The sequence below is a fragment of the Malus domestica genome, chromosome 06, assembly GCF_042453785.1.
Source record: "Malus domestica chromosome 06, GDT2T_hap1".
Taxonomy (NCBI): domain Eukaryota; kingdom Viridiplantae; phylum Streptophyta; class Magnoliopsida; order Rosales; family Rosaceae; genus Malus; species Malus domestica.
The window spans coordinates 6,778,666-6,795,041 of record NC_091666.1 but is presented as its reverse complement, the minus strand read 5'-3'; the positions used below and the strand labels follow the sequence as shown (position 1 = coordinate 6,795,041).

Genomic DNA, 16,376 nt, shown 5'->3' with positions numbered 1-16,376 from the left:
ACAACGCTCAAAGTAAAAACCAAATACAATCATCGTTGCTGTGCGTCCACAACAATTGCTAGGCAAGACAATAGAACTAGAGTAAACTAGCTCTAAACTAAACTAAACTAAATTAATCTAAACTAGGCTAAAATAAACTAATCTGAGAAAGGAACCACAAAACGACACCATCTAATGGGAGGATAGGACCCTCAAGCAAGGACCACAGCTGTGCCACGGCACAAGACAGGTCCACCACATCTATAAAGCTGCCACCGGCCCTCAACCTTACCCAGAGGCCAACAGCCATAAAGGAAGGTTAGGGTTTGGCTGGTTCAAGAGAGTTTCTAGAGCGAGAATTTGGGAAGAGAGTTTATACGTGCTCATAGTTACATTGGCTAAGCGAACCTGTAATTAGAGAAAAGAACAAGGGTTGGCTTTGTTTGAGCAAGGTACGTATATGATTGTTACTTTTGTGCAGAATTTCCTGTTTCAGAGTTAAGGGTTTACAGTTGAGAGTTGAGGGTTTACAGTTCGAACGCCAAATGTTACATTTTATCTAAGCTATATACATTGTTACTCCATCCAAGTTTAAACTGTAACTAGTATTTCCTTTTAAAGAGATTCATGATTTATCTCATCTGTCCAGATTCTAGATTAAAATAGCTATGTACATTGTTGTGAATTCTACTATTAATTTTTTAATAGGTTTTTGAACTTTAATCCTCGAAGAAGATTATAATAAAAGCTTGTGTTAGATTACATATTAATTTTAGTTCTTGATTGTGTACTTAATTTAAATTTATATTATAATTTGTTCTAATATTTATGGATATCTTATTTAATGTCTCCATGGGTTAATTACACTAACACCCCCTCAGGTTGATCGTGTTTTCACAAAACCCCCTCACGTTCAAAACATAAAACTAACACCCCCTAAGGTTCTAATTTACTTTCACATAAACCCTGTAGGGTTGACAGCACCTAAAAATATTTTCTTAAAGACAAATTTGCCCTTATTTTTACTTACTTTAAAAATAAAAGTAAAAACCTTTTAAAAAAATAGGGTTTAGGGCCTCCCATTTGCATTCACCACAACATAAGAGAAATTCTTAAGATGCTTCACCTCCTCCCTAGCCGTCCTCATAAGAAGCTACTCCTTTATCTCAGTTTTTCAATCAATCAGTCTCTTCACAAGTTTGGCCTCACTCTCCGTCATAAAAAGACATAAAAACTGCTGAATTCCCAAGAAACTTCCTCACGAAATGCAAGTTGTCGTTGGAAACCTTGAACTTTTTAATGCCGAATTCCGGAGAAGATTCGAGTCCATGGTAGAGGAAGAAAGATAACGATATTTCTTTAATTTTATTTTTATTTTTTCTTTATTGTTTAATGTAAGATTTTAATTTGGATTTTATTTTTATTTATTCAAAGGATTTTTCATTTTTTTAAAGTATAATTAATAATGAGGGCAAATTTGTCCTAAAGGGGTAATGTGAAAGTAAATTAGAACATCAATGGGTGTTAGTGTTACATTTCAAACGTGAGAGGGTTTTGTGAAAACACAATGAATATGAGGGGGTGTTAGTGTAATTAACCCGTCTCCAATTAAATTTTAAATTTATTATTACACGTATTTTAATTCATTAAATGTGAAATCCCGTTACTGGACTTCACTATTGCAAACTACATATTGTATTAAAGAGAAATTACGGACGTTAGAAGTTTCTTAAATAAAATAGGAATTTAACATTTTGAGGGGTTCCTATTATTTTGGAAAGGGACCAATGAGAGAAAGGAAATAAAAAAATACAAAAAATTAAATAAAATTAAAAAAATAAATAAAAATAAAAGAGAAATCGGGAAGACTAACCAGAAAATGGGGGAGGGAATGAAAGAATAGGGGGAAGAGAGGAGAGAGGGGGGCCGAATTACGAAAGGAGAGAGAAAGGAGGGTGACCAATGGAGAAAGAAGAAAAGAAGGAAGGGAAAGGGGAGAGAAGCAAGGGATCATGAATCCCTTACCTGGATCTTTACGACCTGACTTGATCGGAAACAATGGAACCGTTGGTTCCTCCGGCCAAATGCCAGCGAACTAAGCCAAGCCACCACCTGGAAATGTCTCATCATTGTCTCACCTTTAATTCTCATCCAAAAAATGGAGTTGTTGGGCTCAGATTTGGTAGAACAGAAGTCGTTAGCTTCGAAGGCACCCAGAGGCGATTCACCGTTTTCTGCAACCCTCCCCATTGATCCTCACCATCAAAATACCTCCCTTGAGCTCGGGAACAATGCCCAATCATTGGTTGGAACGTCGGAGTCGATTTGAGGACGAATCAAGGAACACCCAATTCTAGGGTTCCCGCGGATGAAGACTGATTTCAGGCGTTTCACTGCAGAATTGAACTTTTGCCCAGGTATGAAAATTTCTCCTCTCATTGAGATCTACATTCTTGTAAAATTTGGTAATTTTTTGAAATAGTTGAATTTTCCAGCGAGTCGGGGCGGTCGGCCGCCCCGTGTGGCGGGGCATGGGCTAAGACCCCACCTGCCTTTCCTACACTGATTTGGATACCCTGATTCCATATGTGATGTTCGATTGATGAAATCTCATCGTATGACTTTAGTTTTGATATAGACCGCCACTTGGGCATTATATGAATTGACAATCCGACTGTTGGATCAGCACCAAACTTAAATACGTAATAGTACATAATATTTGAGGATATTAGGAACTGAAAGATTAGGAATCTTGCTTACAGATTTTCCTGGATTGATTTCTTAAGTTGTAAAATTAAACGGTGGCGCCACGTAATTTTAGCAATTGGCGGAGATCCGACTGTTGGATCCTTCCGAAATTTTAAGATATTGTTCTAGGAAATTAAAAAGACCCTTGGGAATTTACGGATCATAAATCTGATAGGCGAATCTTCCGGATTAGATTACTAGGGTTGTGGACCCAACCCTCTACCTTGATTGACAGTTGACATTTTAGTCAACTAGACGAATTATTCTAGCGTGCCATTTAGCTTAGAGTGCTGTTGAGATTTCATGGAGCTTAATGGGCTTATCGTGATGACGTGTGTCTCGTTTTATGTACTAATGGTGCCATATTGAGTTATACTTGTTTATTAAATGTGATTTCTATTAAATTGTTATTTTTATTCTTAGCCATCGATCTAGGTTTATTAATTGTGATTCGACTATAACTTGGAAACGTTTATGAAATGTGGTTTGTATGACGTGTATGATTGTTTTTATGATGATATGAACCTGGAATCTTATTAGAAGTATTATGTATGTGATTACGTTGTAATTTATAGGGATGATGCAGTTTAGATATACCTGGTACATTCGGTAGGTACTATATCCACATGGATTTCGTTGAGTGATGGTCCAGAATCCCTTCTACTCCGCAATTCGGTTGAGTGATGGTCCAGAATCCCTTCTACTCCGCAATTCCGTTGAGTGATGGTCCGGAATCCCTTCTACTCCGCAATTCCATTGAGTGATGGTTCAGAATTGTATCCATGTGACGTGTTGGTTCCTTGGATTTGATTTCAGCTTCAGAGATGTAGGCTTCAGTCGAACTGTGTCGCTCTAGCCCTGGATTTTTGTCTATGATATGTGTTATTGATTGATGTTGGTTGTGATTGTTGTCATTATGATTAGACTTGTTAACCAATGTGGCTAGAGAATAACACTGTGCTTTGTTGACTGTTCTTTGAGATGTTGCATACCATGAATTGAGGTATTATGTGAAATATAGTGGTTTATATGATGGATGAATTGGGAAGCATATGTGTGAAGATGGCTTACCTTATTGTTTGGTGTAAGGTTGATGTGTAGTGTGGTACTCCATGATTTCTGCTAGAAGTATTTTACGAAAAGATTAGAGTTCGACGAATGACGAACTACGAATGCCTTGATCCCTGTTTAAGGTACGTAGGCAGTCTAACAAGGAGGTTAGATGTAGCCATAAAGTGTACAAAAAAAATTACTACGCAGTTGGATCGTTAGTTGTGCTTTGTACATATCCCAAAGGTGAGGTATGTTAGATATACATGCAATTGGTGACGTCACGTGTTGATCCTGGACGAATGTCCGGATCGGGGAGTGACATTAAATTTTTTTAATTTCTCTAATTAATGTACCTAAATATTCGTACCATAATATATTTTATTGAGCTAGTGTACTGAAACGTGCATACCTAAATATATTAAAATGAATTAGTAGCACATAAGAAAATATGCAAAAACATAAGTGTATTGAAGAGTCCGTATGTAAACATATTATACTAAACTAGTGTACTGAAATGTCCGTATCTAAATAAATTATAACAAACTAGTGTACCAAAATATCCGTACCTAAACATACTATATTATACTAGTGTACTGAAAATGTCCGTACCTAAATATTGTAATAAACTAGTGGCACATAAGAAAATATGTAAAAAATAAGTGAACCAAAAAGTCTTTATCAAAAATATTTTCTTGTATAAGATACTTACCATAAATTGGAGATGCAAAATGTCAACAAATAAAAGCTAATTCTTTTGAATTCAAATCAGTAATAAAATTTACAATATTTTTCATATAATTTAATTCAAGGACACCATAAAATTATAAATAAAAAAAGACATTGAATGCATATGTTGACATTATATAGAGTCTAGAGACTAAAATCAAATTTTAATCTTGTATGAGACATATTTCTAAATTTCATCTTATTTTAAGGATTAAAATCTAGTTTTCTAATTTCTGAATCTTGAATTATATTATGATTTTAGATCAAAATGTATGAGAAATTCTTGTGCGTGACAGTAACACTATAATATGTAGTTTTACTAATCCACACATTGTAACACATATGTTAGTCACATTATATAAGATTTATAAATTCACACATTATAAACGTATATTAGTACTAATACCTAGTTTTACTCTATCCTAGAAGATACTCTCCCTTATTTTATAAGACGGTACGCGTTAGGTACACACGTCTTTGTAAAATAAGCGAACTAGTGAGTACGAAATCAAATTTTCTTTTTCTCCTTCTTTTTCCCTGGAAATGGTGGTATGAAATGCTCTCACGCGGTCCTCGTGCTAGTAATTTGTGGCTTTTGTCCCTTCACTTTACTCTGATCGATCATTAACTGGTGCAGGAATTTCTCACATGTTGTTGGTCGCTCTCATAGCTAAAGTTGACTCCACGCACGTAAAGCCTTTTTTGATGATGCGATGGGAATTATGCCCTTCACTTTCTCACTCCACAAAGATGACAAGGAAAGGCAATAAACATATAAATATCGAATCCAATATCTTTACTCCATCTTGGATGTGGGATTTCAACACAATCCGGCCGTGTTAGCTACAGTGAGATATGAGATATCTACCTCTGATTAAAATATTAAACATGTTTGCCTTGTGCCCCTGTTAATTAGAGCTTTCTTATTATATACTGGATCATACTGAGTGATAAATTAAGCAAATTACTTTGAGTGATAAATTAAGAAATAATACGGGTATGGAAAAAGGGCTAGGGTTCCTATCGTTTTAGTATTAAAAAAAAAAAGATATACTACCGGGTACCACCGACCAGCCGTAATTATAAAGGTTACTAAAAGTCCATCCAAACATGTACAAAATAGACCTTAATTAAGCTAATTAACTGAGTTAATGAGTAGAGACCAAAAGGGGGAGAGAAGTGAACAAAAAGAATATATAGGTACTCTTTTGTTTAATTAGTGGGCGAAATGCAAAAGAAGAGGGTCAGAGTACATCAACAAAGAATCGACATTTTTTACAAGTTCAAATAATAAAGTTCAAAGGACTGAAACAAGGATGGGTACGAGCAAAGAGCTTTTACATGTTGAGTGTGCATCAACAAGGAACACACCATTTTTTGTCCTGGCAAAGTTAAAAGGACTGAAACAAAGAAATAATGTGTTTAACTACATCTTTATATGAAAGACTTACTAGCATTTGCTTACACACTTTGTATGTATGAATACATTTTTTTAGAAAATGATAAGGAGAGAGAGAATGTTGAGGCTTTATTTTTTATTTTTTTTTATTTTTTATAATATTGGAGGTATTTTAACATCATTTTTTTTGTGTGATAGAAGATTAATTTGTCATTTCACCCACTTTGGTTGGCAAATAGGGTTTTATTAATTAGTAGAGATAAAAAAGCTTATTAGTGACTAATAATCCCATTACCTACTAATAGGTTGTTATCCACCTCATTCTCTGCAACTAAGGCTGTTGTCAGTTTCTTGTAGTGCTAGAACTTATTAATAGTTGTCAGAAACTTAGAGAGAGACGGGCCACAAACTCACTTTTAACCACATTGATATTGTTTCCCAACTAGAATCTTGTCACTTGTACAAAACAGCAGGTTTGATGATTTTACACGGATTAGGATCATCTCCTGAACAGATGGAGATGATCCTCCTGACCAGGCCCATCGGACCGTTCATTTTTTATCCAACGACTATAATTATTATAACTTTTAGAGGAGACTCCTGTTTGTAGCCGTTGGATAAAAAATGAACGGCCCGATGGGCCTGGTCAGGAGGATCCTCTCCATCTGCTCAGGAGAGGATCCTGGTCCATTTTACACAACCATAAATTTATATATTGTACTTTATTTTCTTAAGTGTTTTATGTGAGACTTATATTCAACATGCATCTTAATGTTCAATAAACTTCACATCTTGTCACTTGTACAAAACAGCAGGTCTGATTGTTTCACACAACCATAAATTTATATATTGTACTTCATTTTCTTAAGTTTTTGATGGGAGACTTACATTCAACACGCCTCTTAATGTTCAATAAACTTCACATTGTTAAGGATGAAAGCATGATGTTACATTAAACCAAGTAAATTGGGCACAGTACGACAAGGACTGACAGGACCCACAATCAAAATTCGTGCCAATACCATGTCAGACTTTTCAAGCTTAATATGATCCACCACCAACTTTTTCAATAATGTGTCAATTTAATCACCTATTACTAAGTGAATCTCCCACAAATAAGTTGTTCATTATTTTTGTATTTTTATGATTTGACACTATTCTCTAACACACTCTTTCACGAGTGATCCCATATAAGATCACATGAAAAACCAATTCCCACATCAAAAACTGATCAATTCATTTTGTTGAACTTAGCACAACTTTTCGGGAGCTCGAACATCAATCATTCATTAAGGCCAACGCTACTGAAGTTTGGTTTCTTTAATATCTTTTTATCAGTGATATATTAATTGGTTTTAGAAAATAAGAGTAGTTTTCCTCAAGATAATCAAAGTTTTAGTGATAAACACACATATTTTAGCTCGTCATACATATTCTTTTAATTTTCTTCATTGATCAGTTAAATTTTTTTCAATATGATAAAAATTAAAACAGGTGTGTGTAATTACTTCTGTTCAAAATGACGAAGCCATATAGGAGCAAGGAGGTGCGGTTGCACCTGCGGTTGTTGAAGATCGATCCTAAGAGCAAGAATCCACCCTTTTGATGCCTCTGAACTTGCACGAAACTGTTCTATTTTCTAAATTTTTACCCCCACAACACCATGATATTCTTCTCTCACTTCTCATGTATTCCTGCGACTGTGACTGATTGGATGAGGGGAAGAGATATGAGGTGGAGCGAGAGTTTGTGGTCAGAGAAAATGGGTTGTACGTGGAGCTATCAGCTGAGCCAGTTTTGAGATTGATAAAACTTCCAGCTTCTCAAGTGTTCCGAGGGCATGTCAATAGTCTGGAGTCTGCTAGCGCTAGCATTTCATGAAAATTCACATCGTGATTTTACATGCATTCCCTTTATTCTTTACAGTTACCCTTTACAATCTAATGAATTTAGTCTTATGTCTCTTTTTTTTTTATGTTTTTCATGGTCTTGTTCTTTTGGTTGGGGGTTGTCATTATTTGTGTTTGTGTTTGAGATGTATTAATTGCAGTATTACCCAATTACGGATTTGTAAACATGTCTTAGAATGATTATTTTGATGTTTATGATTTGGTTGTCCACATTTTTTAAGAACTTTTTACCCTTTTAAGTTTCAACCCTGCCTCTACAATTCCTAACTTCGCCACTATCGTCAATATTCAACAAATATCGATAGACTACCGACCCAGCAGCATAAAGATGTAAAGTGGCTTCCTGGTCTAAAAACACAGCATAATACGACTTAAAACTGATTTGAGTTATGAGTAGAGACCAAAAAGTGGTGTTGGAAAACAAGAAAGAAAGAAAGGAGCTCTTTTGTTTGGTGGGGTCTGCATAGTGGAGGGGTCAGAGTGCATCAACAAGGATAAAGTACAATACTTTTGCCGAGTCCAAATAAAAAAGGTTAAGAGGGACTGAAACACGGAAATAAAAATGCATTAGACGACAGAGCTTTTAAATACACCATAATTTTCCTGGATTTTTATCACAAATAATTCTTTAGTTATTGCAAATACATAATTTTGGTCCTTTATGTTTTGAATCAATCAGTTTCATCCTCTATGTTTTGCCTTACACATTAATTTCATTTTTGTCGTTAAGTTACGTTAGAAATTCCGTTAGTGTGTTGATGTGGCAACCGTATAATATATTCTTATTTATTATCATGTTCCACATGGTTGTCACATCAGTATACTAACAGAATTTCTAATGAAATTAGATGGCAAAGACGAAATTGATGTGCAAGGAAAAACATGAAGGATAAAATTAATTGATTGATTCAAATCATAAAGGACTAAAATTATGTATTTGCAATACATAGAACCATTTGTGATAAAAAAAATTATTTTTTCTAAGAAACAATCATTTGTTTGATACACTTATCATGTTATCTAATGAACTTCATAGAGACCACTATTTAAAATATTTTGAAAACCACATGATATAACAGTTGATGAATGAATTCCTTCTTAAAATTATTAAAAAAGAATCAAACCATTAACCACCACATCATAAGGTGGTTGACAAAATGTGGTAACAAAAGATAGTATTTCTAACAATTTCCATGTCTAAAATAATACAAAAAAATATAATATTGTATGGTAACCGACATTAGTTGCACAAAATAAAGTGAGTAAATGACGTCAGTGGCTCATAAACCCATTACTCACTTATAGGCCTTTACCTAGTACCCATTAACTTGTCATAAGCTGATGCGGAGTACTATCGAGTTCGTTAATGAGAAATTAGTGAGGATAGTTGTTTTTTGTGTTTTTTTTTTTTTTTTTTTGGGGGGGGGGTGGAGGGGGAGGAGGGAGAGCTAAACCACACAATATCGAGTGATTTAATAAGAATACAACAAACAAGTCGAGTTAGAATTTGACTAATACTTAACATGTAATTTAGTTGAGTTAGAGTTAACATAACGTTACATGACGCTTATTATTTTTTTGGCACATACGGGCTCGTTTGGAAATAATTTTTTAGAAAACATTTTAACTCACTAGAAGTGCTTCTTGAAAGAAGTACTTGATAGGTGCTCTCCCAAAAAGAACTTAAGTGCTTTTTTGAACACAAGCAATTTTAAAATTTTATGCATAACATATTCAGAAATACTTTTAATGATCCAAAAGAAATTTTCATTAATTTATAAACACTTCCAAACATGATGTACCTAAACATATAGAATACGCTCCCCCTCATTCCCCACATTTTCCAACTTTTTTGGGTGGGAATAAAAAATATTCCCTTTGGTGGCCGGTGGGCAAACTTTCCACTCGTAATTTGTACCAAATATAGTCGTAGTAGCCGTAGGGCACCAAAAAGATTGAAAGCGACTGACGAATACAGCCTAATGTGGTCGAGAGGCAAAAGAGCAAATGACACAGAGATTGGTTTCTTAAAGTAATTAAGAAAAAGAAAACTTAATAAAAACTGCTTAGTGTGCAAATATGGATAAAACCAAATGCTGCAATGCGTGAGCAAGAACTGCACGTGACTCGTGAGGGGGAGAAGACTCAGAAGTCGAAGTGGAGTGATGGTAGAAATCATGACAACCAAATTAACAGATTTAAATATAAGGGTTTTGAGGGAATAATATGTGTTGATGCACAAAATCGGATGTCTTGGAACAACGTAAATCCAACCGTAAATCTGCATGAAATGTAAATAACACAAGATGTATCGTGGTTCATCCCAAGGTTTGGGCTACGTCCACACTGATTGTATTGTATTTCTCTGAGAAGTGAGGGAGAGAGAGAGCTCTGAGAGTGAGAGCGTTGAGAGGGTGAGGAGCCTTAGGAATTGACCTCCTCTAATTGTGAGGGTAAGGGGTCCTTTTATAGAATAAGGACTCCTCACTTATTACATATTTGCCCATTCCTTTATCACATAATTACATTTAAGTCCCCCGAATATTTGTATGGGATCTAAATACGAGGCCCTAACTATGTGTTTAGGCCCAAAATAGTAGTTTGGGCCGAGTATAGAATCATTCTCGGCCCGGAAGGCCTTGCGACAAGGGTGTTATGGATCGTTCAGTATGTGGGCCTCCAAACCTAGGTCGGCTAGGTCAAAACGTAAAACAGGTCGAGTCCTAGTGCAATAAGGAGTCTCGGCAGGATTAATAACCCGAAAGCAAATCTGGTTCAATAAGGGACTAGGTTCACAGTCATAATGAAAGTAGGATTGGTCGAGTCAGTGTTTAACCAGGAGAAGAAGTCCTAGTCCGAATAGGGTTTTAACTCGACCTTGGGGGATCCGTTGCTATAAATAGAAGAGGTTGTGCATCATTCAAGGCCCTCTGCAATTCAACACAAAACTGCCCTGCGCAAACTTTCTCAACAACTTTGAGATTTTTTCTTTTCTTTTCTCGCTGACACATCTTCCGTTGGCATCAACAGCACTGTGGAAGCAACCGGTGATATCTTAAGTCGGCATAGATAGCTCTGTCATCGTAGAATCAGTCGGTCTCGCAGTATCTTCCGTTGGCATCAACAGCACTGCGGCGAGGACGGTTGGTTACCTATCCAAGTCTCGGTCGAGAAGGATTTCCGGATCCTTATTGATTGAGGTCATCTCATTAGCCTCCTCGGCGAAGTGAGGTGTTACAGTATATCGAGCTCGACGCATTGCACGCCGAGTTATTTTATGATTGGATACTCCCAAATGGGATTTAGAGTTCGACATTCGGACGGCCGAACCACGTTCACTATTAAAACTTATATTTGCTTTGAGTATTTGTGCCCTTACACTTTGGTGTTGATTCAGCATGAGTTTACTCTGACGAATAACATCACTGTGACTGAATCCAACGACGACGACTCGTGAACTTCGTAAGAATAGTAACCTTGTCTTCAGGTTCGTGAACCCAAGAGGCCGAGACGCGTTCCTTCCTCGGTCGCAATCGCAAGACGCAAGAGTCAACCGCGCACCCAACGCAACATCAACAAATTTACTCCACAGCCGAGCTCGACCGATGAGTTGGCACGCCCCACATTCACCAAATGACATAGTTAGCTTATAGATTACTCCGCATGCGCGCCACGTAGGCTTGGTAGTTTCTAGGGTCAACATTTTGGCACGCCCAGTGGGACCCAGTGCTAAACTACGAAGTTCATGCCAATTAAAACACGATCGATAAAAAAGAAAACAGCTATGGGAAAGTCGACAGTCGATTTACCAACTCAGAACATAGGACACAATGTGCCACAAGCGCAGAATCCCATCAGCGCCGTGACACCTGAGTCCACGAGCGCAACTCGCCGAGAAAGGGAAGTTAATCTCGGCGGTCAGGTTCGCAGTCTTGAAATTCCCGACAGGAACACTTGCGTTCTCAATGAAGGAGTAATAGAAGATTGTGATGAAGATAATGGCGAAAGATCTGATCCACCCACAAGGTCGTTTATTTGAAAACGGCTTGACGAGCAATCTCGGACGGTCGAACAGACATTGAGTCGAGGAATCGATAAGCTTCATGACGTGATACGCAATTCCAGTGAAGCACAAACCAGATTACTCGAAATACTGGTTAGTAAGGTCAGCGATGGTAGAACTTTCGATCTTGCCCAGCATTTGCCGCCGAGGAATAATCTATTATCAAGTGCACCGGCCGAGCCAATTCCTGCTCGGCTCAGGCCAATTCACTTGGAAAGGGGAAGAGGGTTGAATAGTAGGTCAGACGGATCCGACCAGAGAGTGGAAGTAACACCCGTCGATATGACCGAGGTCCAACGGATGATCGATTCAGCCATGAAGAAAAGGCTGAAGTTCCCTAAGTTTATACACCCATATCCAGCTTATGTGGAACAGTTCGAATACCCTAGAGATTTTAAAATCCTGGATTTTAGCCTTTTTGCCGGAGAATCATCCTTATCATCGTTAGAACATGTAGCTCGTTTCACCGCGCAATGCGGGGACGTCAATAGTGACTTTCACAAGCTGCAACTTTTCAATTTTTCGCTGACTGGTTCAGCATTCGCTTAGTATATTAACCTCCCACCGAATTCCGTCCAGAGTTGGGAGGAGTTGGTCGAGAAATTTCATGAGCAGTTTTATCGCCCGGGAATGGAAATGTCAGTATCCTCACTAGCTAGGTGGCTCAGGCGTCCGACTAGTCACCAATGGATTATCTTACCAGATTCAAATCAGCCAGGAATTGGTGCCGAGTACCTCTCCCCGAAGTCGAATTCGTCAGGCTTGCTCTGGACGGTCTTGACGTCGAATACAAAAAGAAATTCTTAGGGGCAAACTTTCGGGATATGTACGAATTAGCCCAACATGTCGAGCAGTATGATTATTTGCTCCGCGAGGAAAAGATTTCGAAAGCTCCATCTCGGGGGACGATTTACAAAAATCCTACTGTCAATTATGCATCAACTGAGGATGAATGCGTTAGTGTGGATGCAGCTGAGATAGTGATAGATAAGCCATACGTTTGCAAGGCACTAACTCAAGTTGACTCTAAGGAAGTCAAAATCCGCTCAGCTACTGAAGGAACACTGAAACCGTCAAAAGTTTATACTTTTGATATTACAAAGGCCGATGCAATTTTTTATCAACTGTTATCAGCGAGGATCATCAAACTTCGGCCTGGGCACAACATTCCCAAGGCCGAAGAGCTTAAAGGAAAGATATATTGCAAATACCACAATTCAAGCAAACATACGACAAACAATTGCGTCGTGTTTCGAGACAACGTCCAAAACTGGATTGATAATGGCAAACTGAAATTTCCAGAGAAGAAGATGAGTGTTGATACTGACCTGTTCCCCACAGCAACAGTAAATATGGTCGATGCGTGCCTACCTAAGGACAAAGGGAAAGGGAAGGCCGAAGTTGTTGCGACGCAACGCTTTCGGAATCAGAATTCTCGGCCACGTTTCATGGCCGATTTTCGTTCAAACGAACCACCTACAGCTTTAACGGGACCCGCTATTGTCAAACCTATGATGGATTACAACACCGATGAAGATAGTGGGACGGTGGTTTTATGCAGTAAATGTAGCGCAAAGGTCAACAGTGAGCCAGAGGAGAAGCCCTATTCGCTTATAACGGAACGACCTACGACCGTAACCCAGCAAAAGGTAGCCAACGTAGGCCATCATCAAGGGGTTTTTATAGGCTCGGTCCTAAAGTGAGGATGGAAGAGACACCCTCAATCAGGCGGCGCCTTGATTTTGATGCTCCATTTTATGACGAGGACTACTATATACGTAACTCTAGCAGCTCGGAATCATCTCGGAGCCAACAAACTTTCAAACCTCCCGAACCTAGAGATCAACATTAAATACATATCACTCTTCGAAAGGCGTTTATACCGCACTGTCCAAATCTCAGAAACGCCGGCACCAAAGGATAGATTGCATGGCCCGCCGACGGGCAGCCCAAGAAACTTCGGTCCCTAAATGGCGGCCGAAGGACACAATTGTCACTGACGATGAACGACCACCTCCAGCTATTATGACAGAGTTGGTTCAAGGGAAACGGCTGGTCAATCGAGATATCGAAACCACGTTCGAAAAGGCTGATAAACGGATCAAACTGCTTCTTCGGCCTGGGAAGATGAAGGCATGCCTCAAGCATTTCAGGCAAGAAACTGAAAGCAAATTAGCCTCGCCGGCCATTCAAGAGCCTTTGATCAAAATTCGATGGAATTTGCATCCACCATTCCTCGGGGAGGCCTTGGAATATATGCGAGAATTTCATAAGAAACATTCGGCCAACGATCTGTATGGTTTGCCGAAAGCATGTCAAGACACAATTGATCTGGTCCAAACTTGCCCTGATACCGAGCAAATCATTCAGAAGACCTCAGACCCAAGATTGAAAGCAAGGTTCCAGCACATACGAGAAGCTCATGTTCTTGGATTTGAAGTCGACCCATATACTGATATCGATGCCGCTGACCTTCCTTTCTCAATAGAGGACCTTCAGTATTTACGATATCACTTTGAAGTATTTTTGGCTGTGTCTCTCTTCGGCCTTACGGCCGATGAAATAGCACGTGTTGCACGATTGGATGCCTATCTCGACACCAGAGACGCCCGGATGCATTACCAGGAGCAAGTTCGGGTCTTGGCCCGAAGCACACTTTTAATCTCAACCTCACCTGAGGCAATTACGCAGAACCAACAGGCTGCCAAAGAGACGACGCAGGATCAAACCATTGAAGAAGGAACAGAAGAGTCTCTTTGTCCAACTCTGACGGCAGCGGATGCCGCAGTCGCCGACCAGACAAGAGATGCAGCGAGCGAAGAATATCCTAACCTGATGTGCCCTTCAGTTCTGGATAACATGGAAATCAGTATGGTTCATGTGTTGCCTGCCGATTTTCAGTCAAGCACAGCTCAACCGAGTGTCCTTGATGGTGACGTAATTACCGAGGAAGCCGGTCACATTGACTTTGTAACTATTGCCGATGACGACTCTACAACAAAAGATGACAATATCAAAGCAGCTTTGGCCGAATTGTTTCATCGCTCATCATCGGCCAACCTTCATCATTTAAAGCCATTGTATGTCACGGCCCATATCGAAGGGTATCCAATCTCCAAAGTTTTTGTCGACTGCGGAGTGACGGTCAATATCATGCCTGTAAACATCATGAAGGCGTTACGTCGCTCCAATGACGAACTCATTCCTTCCGGGATCACAATGAGCAGTTTCGTCGGAGACAAATCACAAACCAAAGGGGTGCTTCCTTTAGCGGTAAATATTGTTGGCCGAAATCACATGACCGTCTTTTTTATCGTCGACTCCAAGACCGAGTATAATGCTCTGCTCGGTCGAGACTGGATTCATCAAACCAGCTGTATTCCTTCATCCTTATATCAAGTGCTAGTTTTCTGGGACGGCAAATCGGTCATCGTTCACTCGGTCGATAGTCAGCCCTTCAAAACTAACATGATCCAAGCACGGTATTACGATGACCACGTCGGCTATATCACCCTACAGGGTTTCAATGACGAGGGACGGCCGACTCAGATTTCTGTTCAAAAAGCTATCAAGGTTGGAGACGAAACTGTCCATCAGGATTCGACAAGACTTGGTTTAGCTAATTTCATCCCCGAAGCCGATGTTTGACACTAATCGGGAAAAACGTAAGGCCGCGGTTTCATCTACTATGGAACGACTGCTGGCCCATTGGTATACTATATCGAAACAACCAAATTCGGGAGTTAACCTCGTCGAGTTCCTTGTCGAATGAGATAATGGTCCTGTCTTATCTCTTGACAAAATTCAAGCCGCCCCGGCCGAGCTCGAAGATAATCGACCCCAAGTCAAAGATCCCTTGGAAGAAGTTAATGTTGGGACTGTCGATGACCCACGGCCTTTATTTATTAGTGTTTTACTTCCCCAACCTCTGAAGAACGAACTTCGTGCCCTGCTGGAGGAGTTTAAAGATTGTTTTGCTTGGAGCTATCATGAAATGCCTGGTTTAGATCGTACTCTCGTCGAGCATGAGTTGCGTATTAAACCTGGATGTAAACCTTTCCGTCAACCACCTCGACGCTTCTCGACCGAAGTTCAACTCGGTATCAAGGATGAACTAGTTCGACTTTTGAAAGCCGGGTTCATTCGGACAGCTCGATATGTGGAATGGTTGGCCAATATCGTTCCTGTTTTAAAGAAAAATGGTGCATTGCGCATTTGCATCGATTTCAGAAATCTGAATCTGGCAACTCCTAAAGACGAGTATACAATGCCCATTTCGGATCTATTAATCGATGTCGTGGCAAATCATGCAATCTTGTCCTTTATGGATGGACACGCCGGGTACAACCAAATTTTCATTGCCAAAGCTGATGTGCACAAAACTGCTTTTCACTGCCCGAGGGCACTCGGCACTTACGAATGGGTTGTCATGCCATTCGGCCTAAAAAACGCCGGCGCCACATACCAACGAGCAATGAACACTATATTTCATGATTTA

The 16,376-nt window shown here is 39.2% G+C and overlaps 1 long non-coding RNA gene across 1 annotated transcript; it reads left to right on the top strand.

The window, feature by feature from the left end:
* The first annotated feature begins 2,256 nt into the window (after nt 1-2,256).
* On the top strand, nt 2,257-5,470 carry LOC139196994 (uncharacterized). Its single transcript, XR_011581936.1, has 2 exons — nt 2,257-2,396; nt 5,144-5,470. It is a non-coding gene; the product is annotated as an uncharacterized lncRNA (long non-coding RNA).
* Nucleotides 5,471-16,376: the final 10,906 nt, after the last annotated feature.